The sequence below is a fragment of the Felis catus genome, chromosome E2 (genome assembly GCF_018350175.1).
Source record: "Felis catus isolate Fca126 chromosome E2, F.catus_Fca126_mat1.0, whole genome shotgun sequence".
In the NCBI taxonomy this organism is placed as follows: domain Eukaryota; kingdom Metazoa; phylum Chordata; class Mammalia; order Carnivora; family Felidae; genus Felis; species Felis catus.
In genome coordinates, this window is record NC_058382.1 from 18,839,710 (window position 1) to 18,854,218 (window position 14,509).

General features: G+C 39.3%; 1 protein-coding gene across 5 annotated transcripts in view; it reads right to left on the reverse strand.

Moving 5' to 3' along the window:
- GARRE1 (granule associated Rac and RHOG effector 1) overlaps positions 1-14,509 on the reverse strand; it is an 83,483-nt gene that overhangs the window by 56,940 nt on the left and 12,034 nt on the right. For 2 of the 5 annotated variants that reach the window (XM_023245827.2, XM_045047233.1), the window contains exon 2: positions 8,303-8,356. The exons of 2 other annotated variants lie outside the window; for them this stretch is intronic. The gene's annotated coding sequence lies outside the window, so the exon portion shown is untranslated. Of the gene's footprint in view, positions 1-8,302; positions 9,502-14,509 lie in introns of those variants that run through there. One more of the 5 variants, XM_045047232.1, reaches the window with a different exon arrangement.

The following is a 14,509-nucleotide window of genomic DNA, read 5'->3' on the forward strand; positions in this document are numbered from 1 at the left end:
TAAATACACGTTAAAAAAAAAAAAAAAGAAAAAAATACATTGGAGGATTCACACTTCCTGATTTGAAAAACTACTATAAAGCTATAATCAGTGGAGTACTGGCATGAGGAAAGACACATAAATCAATGGAAATAGATAAACATTAAAAAAAACTTAAAAAAAAAGAGCAACAAACAAAAACAATACAAGTATGAGCAACAACGTGGAGAACCTAGAACTCTCATACAGTGTTGGTAGGAATCTGAAATGATGCAAAACACATCAGTCTGGATGCAAACCGTCTGGCAGTTCCTCAAAATGTTAGAATTGCCATATGACCCAAAATTCCACTCCTAACTACGTACCCATGAAAACTGAAAATACAAGTTCATATAAAAACTTACACATGACAGCTAAATAAAATCATAAGCGAAAAACTTATACACAAATGTCCACAGCAGTATTATTCGTAAGAGCCAAAATGTGGAAACCACCCAAATGTCTATCAACTGGTAAATGAATAAACAGGATGCGGTACAGCCATACATATCATTCAGCCATAAAAAGGAATGAAGCACTGATAAATGCTACAATGTGGACGAACTTTGAAAATATACGGTAAGTGAAAGAAGCCAGACACAGAAGACCATACAATGAGAGATTCCACTGACATGAAACATTCAGATAGAGCAAATCTACAGAGATAGATAAAAGTAGGTTAGTGGTTGCCAGGAATCAAAGACACATAGAGAATGGGAAATGACTGCTAATTAATACAGAGTTTCTTCCTGGGGTGATAAGGATGTTCTGGAACTAGATGGTGGTGATAACCATACAACTTTGTTAATACAATAAAACCCACTGAATCACACACTCTAAAATGGTAAATTTTATGGCATGTGAATTATATACCAATAAAAAAGGAGATACAGGAAAACATATATACCACTGGCTTCCAGAAATGTCTATTTAGGATAGATGAACAAAGGTCTGATAGGCTACATCTGAAAAATGACCCACTGGTTCCTGGGTAGATCTGCAGCACTGTGGGTAGTTACTGACTGACTAGGGTGGTGATCACCTGGGTGTTTATTTGGAGGTAAAAAACTAAGCACTGTTGTTATAATTTGTGCATTTTTCTAAGTTCAGCAAAAAATTAAAGGAAGATGGGGCACCCTGGTAGCTCAGTCGGTTAAGCATCTGCCTCGGTTTTGATGATCTCACAGTCGAGAGACTGAGCCCTGCATGGGGCTCTGAGCCGGGCGTGGAGCCCGCTTAAGATTATCTTCTCTCTCCTTCTGCCCCTCCCCCACTCAAGCTTGCTCTCTTTCTCTCTCTCTCAAAATAAAAAAAAAAAAAAATTAAAAGAAGAAAACAAAAAGTTAACTAGCATAGAAAGGAGGGACACTTGGGTAGGGAAAAAACACTGAGGGTGGGAAGGGAAGAGTGGGACCTGAGAGGCGGTAAGACAGAGATTACCAAATGACTGGTCTCAGTCAAATCTCCTTCCTTCTTTATAATAAACCAGTGGGGCCACGAATATGTGCACTGCACTAGTCTGAAATGTGTGTGCTTATATGACTAATTTGGAGTGTAAGAAAAAGTTCTAGATTAAAAGCCTTGGCAAACTCTAAGATTCAGACCTAATCCAAACTGCAATTTCACTATTAAGAAGAGAGCAACAGGGATGTCTGGGTGGCTGAGTAGGTTGAGGGTCTCACTCTTGATTTCAGCTCAGGTCATGATCCCAGGGTCATGGGATCGCGGCCCACATCAGGCTCGATTCTCATTCTCTTGGGGCACCTGGGTGGCTCAGTCAGTTGAGCATCTGACTTCGGATCAGGTCATGATCTCTAGTCTGTGGGTTCAAGCCCTACATAGGGCTCTGTGCTGTCAGCTCAGAGCCTGGAGCTTGCTTTGGATTCTGTTTCCCTCTCTTTCTGCTCTTCCCTAGCTTGCATTCTGTCTCTCAAAAAATAAAACAAAACGTTAAAAAAAAAAATGATTCTCATTCTCTCTCCCTCTTCCTCTCTCTCCCTCTGCCCCTCTAGACTCTGCTTGTGTGCACTCTAATTAAAAAAAAAAAAAAGAAAAGAAAAAAGAAAAGAGCGACAGATTCATGAAAATAAAAACATGTAAAGAAAGAGGAGGGGAATGATATCAAAAGTGCTGCCACTTACTCTGCAGTAAGGACCTCTAAAACTTCTCTTTTCCATAAAAACAATAAGAACACTGGCCAAAATGGTCAGAATCAACTTTTCCCAAACTCTGGAAACTAACAGGCTTCCAGAAAACTGGAGAACATCTATTCAAGAAAAACAGCTGAATTTCAGTATGAATAGTGAGTTCTATAGCATTTTAACTTGACCTAGTTCCATTCCCTGTTCTCTAACTCTGTGATAGAGTTGAAAACTAATAGCTGCATTTGCAGTGAAAACCAGAAGGCAGGCAGCCACCAGAGGGAGCAAAACTGGGCTAGAGGTCCTACAAAGATTCCAGTCCCTAGAAATTAAAATTATTTGACCTATCTGGTAGTTCCCTGAAAGATCCCACTTCTCTATCTGAACTGACATGGAACTCGCTTGGAGATGGGAGAAAATCAGCTTTCCAGAGTTCCCACATTCTGTCACTTAAAATGGTCAGTTTTCAAGTAAATCTTACAAGACATGAAAGAAACAAGAAAGTTTGACCCATACACAGGAAAACAAACAACAGAAAGAATTCCTGAGGAAACTGGATTTACTAGACAAAGACTTAAAACCAGCTATTTAAAAATACATTGAAAGAACCAAAGAAACCATATGTAAGGAACTAAAGGAAAGTACGATAGTGCTGTCTCAGCTAATAAAGAATACCAATAAAAGATAAAAACTCTATTGAAAAAAATAGAACCAAACAGAAATTCTGGAGTTTAAAGATATAATAACTGACATAAAAAATATACTAAGTGGTTCAACATAAAATACACTAAGTGAGCAGAGTCAGCACACTTGAACATAAATCAAAATCATCCAGTCTGAGGAGCCTCAGAGACCTGTGAGACACCATTGGGCATATGATGGGATTCCTACAAGGAGTGGAGGGACAGGCACATATTTGAAGAAATAACGGCCAAAAACTTCTCAAATTCGATGAAAAACAGGAATCTACATGAAGCTCAACAAACTCCAAGTAGGATAAAATAATCAAGTTGCCTAAAGCCAAAGAGAATCTTGAAAGCAGCAAGAAAGAAGCAACACATCATGTACAGCTGACCCTGTCATTTATAGTAGTTACATTATGTAAGGTCATCACGCAAACTGTAATTTGCAAATACTGAATCAATACTCTTAGAAGACACACAGAATTCAATTCCTATGAGTCTCTGGTCATAACATTTTCATCAGTCAATACACAACCTTGTTTTATTTGTTTCTCTTTAAACATCTTATTTAATATATATTGTTGATTCATTAATATTGAACTAACAACCAACAGGACTGTACCTCATGCCTTAATGAAGCTTATCTAACACATGTATTTTATCTATATGGCATATCATAGCTTTCTTAGGCTTAGGAACACTTGACAGCTCTTTAGTACTATGCTTGGGGGCTTTTTAAACAGTGAAATTGCCAACATAAAGCATAAAAATGCAAAAACCATGGCATTGGATAGATTATGGAATAGACACCTTACAATCTAAGAGTTGAAATGAGAAGGCAGAGCATCACCTTGTTTGACAGCCACAGGGGTGTGCACACTGGGCAATTCAAAATTTTTTGTTACTCTGCACATGTCCAAAAATGACCATAATAGCTTCACAAGTTCTGATTTTGTATTACAAATAAATTTTAGTCATTAAGTCAATCCACAAATATAGAATTTGAGAATAGTGAGGATAGACTATACAAATATACTACCTGAAATACCTATATTCCCAACATAATGGGGTATACCTCTTCTCAACAATTTAATATACAAAACATCAACCTTTGAAACAAATAATCACAGAGTTAATGAACATCTTAAAAGATACACAGAGGTTGCTCTTTAAATACTGAACCCTGAATATACTTAATGTAATATATCAACAGTTCCATTATGCTCAACCTGTCAGGATTTCATGGATTTAAAAAAAAAATTTTTTTTTAACGTTTATTTATTTTTGAGACAGAGAGAGACAGAGCATGAACAGGGGAGGGTCAGAGAGAGGGAGACACAGAACCTGAAACAGGCTCCAGGCTCTGAGCTGTCAGCCCGACACAGGGCTCGAACTCACGGACCGAGAGATCATGACCTGAGCTGAAGTCGGCCGCTTAACCAACTGAGCCACCCAGATGCCCCTCATTGTGATTTTTAAAGATTCAAGCCTATATAAGGTACAATCCATCTGATATTTAGAAGTGTACAGTTTATATAGACAAATTTATGCTTTAAGAGAACAATTACATCTGGTGAATCATTACTCCTTTTCCCTTCAAGAATGTATTATTTAAAAATTTTAATTTAAGTATAATTAATATACTGTGTTATGCTAGGTTTCAGATAGAAGGAATGTATTATTTTTTCAAATAAAAATAATTTTTCTAAAATCCAAACAAGTTGGGGGATTGTGTTATTAGTCATTAAACATTTTATTTTAGGGGTGCCTGGGTGGTTCAGTCGGTTGGGTGTCTGACTCTTGATTTTGGCTCAGATCATGAATGATCTCGCAGTTTGTGGGGTTGAGCCCCGCATTGGGCTCTGTGCTGACAGCGTGGAGCTTGCTTGGGATTCTCTCTCTCTCTCTCTCTCTCTCTCTCTCTCTCTCTCTCTCAAAATAAATGAATAAACTTAATACACACACACACACACACACACACACACACACACACACACAAATAAAAAGACTGCTGTTCTTTTGGTTTTTTGTTTTTTTTTAAAAGGGATGCCTGAGTAGCTCAGTCAGTTGGGCGTCCAACTTCAGTTAAGGTCATGATCTCATGGTTCATGAGTTTGAGTCCTGAATCAGGCACTCTGCTGTCAGCACAGAGTCTGCTTCAGATCTTCTGTCTCCCTCTCTCTCTGTCCCTCCCCCAATGGCACGTGCATGTCCACACATGCTCTTGCTCTCTCTCTCCAAAATAAATTAAAAATAAACTTTTTATTTTAGTGCTAAGTTCACAGTGAAAAAGAATCACTTAACAAGCTAAAATATGTATTAAAATCTCCTCATTGTTTGGTTTGCATATAGCTGCTTCATCAAAAATAATTACTTCAAACAAAAAGGCAATAACCAGTGCTGGTGAGGATGCGGGGAAATTGGGCACTCACACATTGCTAGTAGGATTGTAAGATGGGACAGTACTTTGGAAAAAACAGTCTGGCAGTTCCTCAAAATGTTAAATATAGTGTTACCACATGACCCAGTAATTCCACTCCTATGCACATACCCAAGAGAAATGAAAACTATATGTTCACACAAAAACCTGTACATAAATGTTCATGGCAGCATTACTCATAGTAGCCAAAAAATAGAAACAATCCAAATGTCTGCCCACTGATGAGTAGATGTGGTACAGCTATATAATACTGGATGTATATATATTACATACATGAAAAGGAATGAAGTACTGATACAAACTAAAATGGATGAACCTTGAAAACACTGCTAAGTGAAAGAAGCGAGACACAAGAAGCCACATGTTATATGATCCCACTGATACGGAATGTTCAGAACAGGCAAATCCAGAGACAGAAAGCAGATATGTAGAATGGGGAGTTACTGCTAATGGGTACAGGGTTTCTTTTTGGGGTATGACAAAGTACTGAAGTTAGATAGTGGTGATAGTTGTACCACCGTGAATATACTAAAACACATGGTATATAAACTATATCTCAATAAAGCTGTTATTTTTAAATGAATTTTTAAAAAATGAATTTAAATAATAAATCTTTCATTGCCATTTTCCTTTCGTAACTTCTCATTTAACAGCAAAAGGTACATAATAAAAAACAAGTTTCCCAGCGACACCTTTATTTTTTTATTTTTTATTTCTTTGTATTTTTTAATGTTTATTTTTCAGAGAGAGAGAGAGACACACACACACATAGAGCATGAGCAGAGGAGGGGCAGAGAGAGGAGGAGACACAGAATCTGAAGCAGGCTCCAGGCTCTGAGCTGTCAGCACAGAGCCCAACGTGGGGCTCGAACTCACAAACTGTGAGATCATGACCTGAGCCAAAATCAAATGCTCAACTGACTAAGCCACCCAGGTGCCCCAAAAACAAGTTTCCCAGGGACACCTTTAATGCCAGCATTAGTCTCCTTTTCATACTTCATTAGAAAGCTGTACTTAAATGCTGCTAACCAGAATCTAGAAACGTCGGTGCCAAAAGGGTCCATAAAGATCATCTAATTTAAGCCCTTCAATTTACAGATGAGGGGGAAAATCCCAGGATGCTGAACAGCTGCACTAGACCATAGAGCGCCGGGATCAAACTTGGGTGTGTGGATTCTCAGAGCTCCGAACACATATGTAAATGTTCTGTTTTGAACTATTCCGACTGGCAGACAGATTAAGCTATGCTGTAGCAACAAATCCTGAAACAAGTGGCTTAACCTGACAGATTTATTTCTTGCTCACATGAAGTTCAGCATGGGTCTGGCAGCCCTTCTTCAACTTGTCGTGACACGATCAGAACTTGTGTTTTCCAGTCATCTCAGCACAAAAAAAGGAACTCAGACCTACTCTTCACTACTTCCCACTGGAAGCAACACACATCACTTCCCCTCATGGCCCTTTGACTAGAATTCGTCACATGGTACCAATGTAATGACAAGAGAGGCTGGGAAATGTAGGGGCCCATATGGAATACTGGGTAAGCATTACCATCAGCCATGGCTGACAACCCAGCCTTGCTGGGTGTTGTGTAGGTCTGACTAGGTGGTGGATGCAATTCTGATCCCACACAGGAGAGGCTGTTTGGTAACACAGAGTCCTCAAAGATGCTTTCCAGATGCCAGGTGATTCCCACATGGGGCTGCTCCGGGACATGGTTCTGTGTTGTGTATATGTATGTGGAGTTGGGGAGTGGAAGATGGGGGGGGGGCGTGGGAAAGGTCATAGACTCTTTTGAGAAACTGATGAAAAAACACTCCTAGTCAAACATATATCCAAAACACTGAGGTCTCCCTTCAGTTTTGGAATTGGAGCCCTAGGTGAAGAACCACCTGCCCTCCGTACTCCCCGTGCCTCAGTGAGAACCTGTGTGTATAATCCCTTCTAACAAGACCAGTTAAGTCCCACAGTCAGGTGGGTTCTTCCCCAGGCAGAGAGAACACACAAGCCCCTTAAGAAGATGAAAACTGGCTTTTACTTATTCTTAACAGATCTGTTTGTTCCTGTGCTGATCTTTGCTATAATAAAACTAGACAGTGTTGAATTCAAGGAAATATGATGGAATTGAAATAACACTCAGGTTCTATCGTTTTCAAACAGGATTTTGCCAAGAGCTAAGAAGCAGGAAAGGTGGTGACATCCATTTAAGGAGTTGTCTTCACGGCAGTGATAACATCCCCTGACAAAATACTGTTGGATGGGTGATGGGTACCTGAGATCCATCAACCATTTGCTCTACTGTTGTGTATGACTGAACATTTCCACAATAAAAAGTATAAAATGCACACAGACATGCACAGAAGCACCTGGATATATCCCTTTTGTTACTTTTTACATAAAATTCTTCTCAACGCTTAATGTTTTTCTAATGCTTTCACCCCATATTTATCTGCCTGAAGGGCTAAAATATGTTCAATCTATTTCAGGACATTTCTGTATTTTCTTACAAAGAATTTTCACTGGGAAAATATTAATCACTTATGAATCCATTATTCATATGCATTGTGGAAGTCAATATACATTGTGAAAGACCTCAGTAGTTAGTTGTAGCCAAGACTTGTAAGATTTAAGTATTTTATTCATAAGTTGTAATGATGCCCAAGATTTACAAACACATAGCTGAAGAGGACATTTTAGTAGATAAGTCACGTTTTTTCAACACCACAGTAGTTTGCTAAATTCTCAATAGATTAAAATTGAACCCAGACCTGATTATGTCATTTAAAACCTTCCTTTCTGCAATCAAAGTCATCAGCAATTTCTATTTCAAACAATAACAAAGAACATGCTTGAAACTAGACAAAGTATAAAAAGAGTTTTCTTATACTCCTAACTGATATCAAAAATGGTTTGGTCAGCCTGAGAAAATCTGAAAAGCTTCCCTTTATAGAGAGTACAGTGGATAAGAGAGTGACCTTAGGGACCGACTAACTGGGTGGGATCCTGGCTCTGCCACTTACCAGCTATGTGACCTTGGCAAGTTCTTTAACCTCTCTGTGCCTCAGTTTCATCATCTGTAAGATAGGGATAATAACAGTAACTACTGTTATGAAGTTAAATGAGTTTATACACATAAAGCACATAGAATGACACCTGGCACATACTGAGCACTAAATGATGAACTTGTTATTGTCATTCCCATACAATAAGTGAGAGTAGGCAGGCCTTGTTATCTCTGTTCAGCTGGAGGAAAGTACAGACAAAGGTCCTGGAAAGGTCCCAACCCCGGAACTAAGTAGAAATCTACGTATCCTAGGGCAGGAGGCATCACATGTTTCAACGATGTGATAGCTATGATTCGGGAATACAGAGAATAATTATAAATCCATTTCAGTCATTAGCCAGCAGAGAAAACGGGAGTGAAAAGCAGTCCTGTTGTCTGCAACGGTATGGCACAAAGTAGCTTCACTTCAGAATGATGGGCTAAATAAATAGGCACACATACTTACCTTCCCACTGGCCCCAAATCCTAATGAAGTAACCATAAAGACATTGACAAGGGAATCACAACATAACAGTGATGAGTAGGGCTGAGGGATATAGTCTATTTAAATGCTGGCCACTTTCCAGAAGATGAAGAGAAGGCAGAGGGAATTATATGATACAACAGACCACAGCCGAGCTAAACACTTCCCAGAACACACAGAGCCAAAGGCGGGCAGAGGGACAGAGCCTTTTTTCCTGGAGGAGCTGTATAAACACCTGGCTTTGAGTCAGCAGGTACAGAAGTAGGGAGTGGGAAATAGGTTCATCAACTTGATCTCCATACTTCTGATGGTTGGTCACTTAATCAGCTAACTAACTCCTCCTATGGCAAAAGGACTGCTGGAAAAACAGGAACCTTTTCTCAATTACCTATATATATCATCAACCCAGTTTTTCACTGATAAGGATCATCAGACAGTAGACTTAAAAAAACAAAAATGAAAAACAAACACAAAAAACAAAAAACCCCTAACAACCAGAGGACACAAAAGGACACCTAGGATGAAAAGCGGATTGGACTCCAGAAGAAACATAGATTTTGTCCCTGAAAAGAAATTTTAACTGGTATCCTTAGAGAGATATCAGATAATGCACCCTTAAAAGCAAGCAAACCATAAAGGAGGCAGAAGGAAGAATTCTTGAAAATAAGAAATACAGGGGCGCCTCGGTGGCTCAGTCGGTTGGGCATCCGACTTCGGCTCAGGTCACGATCTCGCGGTCCGTGAGTTCGGGCCCCGCGTTGGGCTCTGGGCTGATGGCTCGGAGCCTGGAGCCTGCTTCCGATTCTGTGTCTCCCTCTCTCTCTGCCCCTCCCCCGTTCATGCTGTGTCTCTGTCTCAAAAATAAATAAACGTTAAAAAAAAATTAAAAAAAAAAAGAAAATAAGAAATATGATTGCTAAGATGAAAAACAAGGGAAAAATAAAATGAGAGTGGAGTAGGATGCAGGAGATATGCACACACATTTGCTTATGTATTTTAAAGTAAGCAATAGAAGAATAAATCAAAAACCAATAAAAATGTTACCTATGTGGTACAGAGTAAACAAGGGCATGGAAGAAAGCCATTCATTCTCTCAATCTACCTTGCTTTATAGTTTTATCTTTAGAACTAAGTAAATATTTTGTACAACTAAAAAAAGAAAAGTAAATCAAAAAGAAAACAATCCCTAAAAATAAAAAAAAACAGAAAAATGAACCTAAACTATCAAATAGTGTGGCATAACCGCACAGAGAAGGATTATTTCAAGTTGAAAACAGTATTTTTACTGTAACTCTTTGGTGTTACTGCCAACGAAGGAGAACAGACACAAATATAAAATCAAAGAAACAAAAATCCTTTAACGATTCATCTGATTTTGAGATATTAGCCTGAAATCATGATTTACCTTTTTCTTTCCAAAATGTACATGTTTACTTTACTAAAAAGACCTAGAAGGATTCACATCTCAGTTGTAATGAATGTCCCCAATACGATTTCCCACCCCCAAAACCAGAGCTCCTTAAAGAAGTGGCTTATTTTAGATCTGGGGTCAGAAACAAAAACGATAAGCCAGGAATTCTTATCAGGCCAGGCAGCAAGGAATTCTTCTAATGTGACTCCTGTCAAAAGGACTCAGACTCAACCTGAAGAATAAGCTGTATTAATGGCCAATAATGGGACAATTTAAGCATACTAAATAAATAAATACATACTCTCCTAGAGCAAAATTCATTAAATATATAAAAATTAATGAGCTTGGACTTGGCAATGACTTCCTGGATAAAACACCGAAGCATAGGCAACAAAAGAAAAAAACAGACAAACTGAACTCATCAAAATTAAAACTATTGTGCATCAAAGGACACTATCAACAGAGTGAAAAGGCAACCCACAGAATGAGAGAAAATGTATGTAAATTATACCTCTGAAAGGGGATTAATATCCAGATATATAAGAACTACATACAACTCAAAATAAAAAACAAAACAGAAACAAAAACAAAAACCCCAAACCAAACAATCCAGTTTTAATACGGGCAAAGGACGTGACTAGAAATAAACAAATGGCTAACAAACACATGAAAAGATGCTCAACATTACTGATCATCAGGAAACTGCAAATCAAAACCACAATGACATACCACCACAAATCCATTAGGGTGGCTATTATAAAAAGAAAAAAACCACACAGAAAATAACATGTTCTCAAGGATATTGAAAAATTGGAACCCTGGGCATCACCAGTGGGTATATAAAACAGTACTGTCGCTGTGGAAACAGTACAATGGTGCCTCAAAGAATTAAATGTATAATTACCATAAGATCCAACAATTTCACTTCTTGATATATACACAACAAAAGAAGTGAAAGCAAGAACTTGAACAGACGTTTGTACGCGGACGTTCATAGCAGCATTATTCATAACAGCTAAAAGGTGGAAATAAGACTAATGTCCACCAATGGATGAGTGTAAACAAAATTTGGTACCACCATAAAATGGGATATCATTAAGCCTAAAAAGGAAGGAAATTCTGATACATGGTTCAACATGTTCATCCACGTGGCAAGCTACTTCTCTAACTTGTCAGGCCACTGTTCTACAGAAACCTGCAGTGGTGGCAGTATCTGGGTACTTAAGTGCTACAGGGAAGAAGGCAGAGATCATGGTCCCTACTTCCAAAGTCACAGCTAGGTAACAGGATCATCAAACACTCTGTTTCTCAAGCTCAGGTGGAGAGTGAAGAGGACAGGTGGGTGGAGAGTACAGTGCTGGTGATTTCTCTGGGGAGACTGTCCTTTATCTTTTATATCTGTTTACAGCATCTTTCACTACGTGCACGCACACGCATGCACACCTAATTTCTGTAGTCAAATATGTTCATCTGTTCTTTCAGTGTCAGGTTTTGCAACTTAATTTACTTGCCAAAATTAATGATCAAGCGTAGATGAACCTTTCGAAAAAGATATATAAATGGCCAATAAGCATACAAAAAGATGCTCAGCATCATTAGCTATCAGGGAAATGCAAGTTAAAACCATGATACCACTTCACAGCAACTGAGATGGCTTTCATAAAAAAGACAGACAATACCAAGTGCTGGTGAGGATGTGGAGAAACTGGACTCCTCATATACTGCTTGTGGGAATGTAAAATGGTGCAGATACTCTGGAAAGCAGTCTGGCAGTACTTCAAAAGGTTAAAAATAGAATTACCACATAACCGAGCAATTCCACACCTACGTATACACCTAAGAGAAATGAAAAACATGTCTACGCAAAAAACCTGTATATGAAGTTTACTATTCATAATCGTAAAAACGTGGGAACAACCCAAATGTCTATCAACTGATGAATGAACAAAGAAGATGTAATTTAGCAGCCATCCAATGGGATATTATTCAGGCATAAAAAGGAATGAAACATTGATACACGCTACAACACGTATGTGCCTTGAAAACGTTATGCTAAGTGAAAGAAGACAGACACAAAAGGCCACATACTACAGGACTGCATTAATATGAAACATCCAGGATAGGCGGATCCATTGAAACAGAAAGTAGATTAATGGTTGCCTAGGGCTGGGGGATGAGAAGAATAAGGAATGAATGCTAATGGGTACAGGGTTTCTTTTTAGAGTGATAACAACATTCTAAAATTGATTATGGTGGTGGCTGTAGAATTCTGAATGTACTAAAAATCACTGAATCATATATTTTAAATGGATGAATTATAGAGTATGTGAGTTATATTTCAATAAAGCTGTTATAAAAGAAAAAAAAAACATGAACCACTCCATAAACAATTCCCTCTTCAAAGAAAAAAATACAGAATATTTTCTCTCCTCTCCAGTCTGTAACAATGTAAATCTAAATCTACCCTTGATAATGTGGAGACGCCACAGGAAATTCTTCAGGGAGATTAGTGAAGTTATTGTCTGTGAAGTTCAAAGCCCAATCATTTCCATGTTTTTTGTCAGTTCAGAATGACACAAGCCATATTTAGAAATGCACTCCAGAAAAATGCTTTGAAGAATTTTATTCTCAACATTCATGAATTTAAAATATCTATCCAGGCAAGAGAAAAAGCCCGAAAGATTCAGTTCTTTGTTCTCTGAGTCCTAGGACTCTACTTTTTTTGGCTCCCCTTATCTGTTATCACACTAAGAAGAGTGAGGCAATGCTGACTGAGGAGATGTTAGCTCTCCTAAGCTCAACTCCTGTCCCCCTGGCCATTCTTAGTGGCCTCTTTGAGCCACTCGTCCCCTGACAGACCTGAAGCACTATGGTTCCCCCAGAGTTCTATGCTGTGCCTTGTCTGTTTCTATTATCAACATACTCTCCCTGGGAGGATCCCCAAATCCATCTCTCTAGCCCAGATCTTTCTCCTGTGCTCCTGATCCCAAATATTCAACAACCTTCCGGACAGGTCCTCAAATCAAGTGCCCACAAACAACCCTCCCCGTCTTCCATCGCTCCTTTCCTGTCTTAGTGAACGTCATCACCGCCTACCTACTGGATCCATCATCTCCACCTGTGAGCCAGACGCCTGGGTGCTATCCTCTACTCCTCACTCCCCTCTACAGCCACTTAATCATTTAGTCGTACCCTTCCTGCCTCCTTAATAGCTCTCAAGTCTTTTCTCTTCAATCTTTATTGCCGATCCAGAGTTCTGATCTTCTTTTCCTCTTGCCGGAATGACACAGGAACCTCCTTCCAAACTCCTGGACTTCTCCATTCTGGTTGCTGTGTCACTGTTTTAGAGCCAATCTAATTATCTACTCTGCTGCTTAACATCAGTTATGGCTGTCCACAACGCTTCCCAGCTGTCTTCCCCCACCCCACTGCCCACCACTGTCCAGGTCTTGCTTGTGCCATCTTCCCTCTTACCATCTACGTGCTCAGTTCCCTCTGCCTGGAAAGCTCTCCTGGTTTATACTCACTTCTCTTGGATGTCTAACTTAGAAATCACCTCCTCTGGGAAGCCACCTTGGCAAAAAGTGAGCTAGGAGTCCCTCTGTGTGCTACCGTAACACACTGTTTTTGCCCACGTCTTAGCATTATCTTTACTGTATTGTAACATACTGCATCACACTACCAGTTTGCGTGTTTTCCTGCCACCTCCAACGCTCGGGATCATGGAGCTCATTCAAGATATTCAAGAGTGCTAAGTACACTGTAAACATTCAACAGGTATTTGATGAATGATCAGTACATCCTCAGTATTTATTTAATGGTGATTTTTATACAGTCAGTGTTGCTGCCGACAGAGGCAGTGGTTAAGTGCTAGAAATAAGGCTCTGCTTAAAAAAAAAAACAACAGGGGCGCCTGGGTGGCGCAGTCGGTTAAGCGTCCGACTTCAGCCAGGTCACGATCTCGCGGTCCGTGAGTTCGAGCCCCGCGTCGGGCTCTGGGCTGATGGCTCGGAGCCTGGAGCCTGTTTCCGATTCTGTGTCTCCCTCTCTCTCTGCCCCTCCCCCGTTCATGCTCTGTCTCTCTCTGTCCCAAAAATAAATAAAAAAAATAAAATAAAATAAAAAAAAACAACAAAAAACAAAAACACAACTACCGATGACATGTCATGTTCACACAAGCACTCCTCAACAAAACAAACCATTTATCAAGCGCCGACAATCTGTCAAGCATTAAACCAAGCTTTAGCTACATAATCTCATTTAATCCTTGCTAGAACCCTAAAATAAAA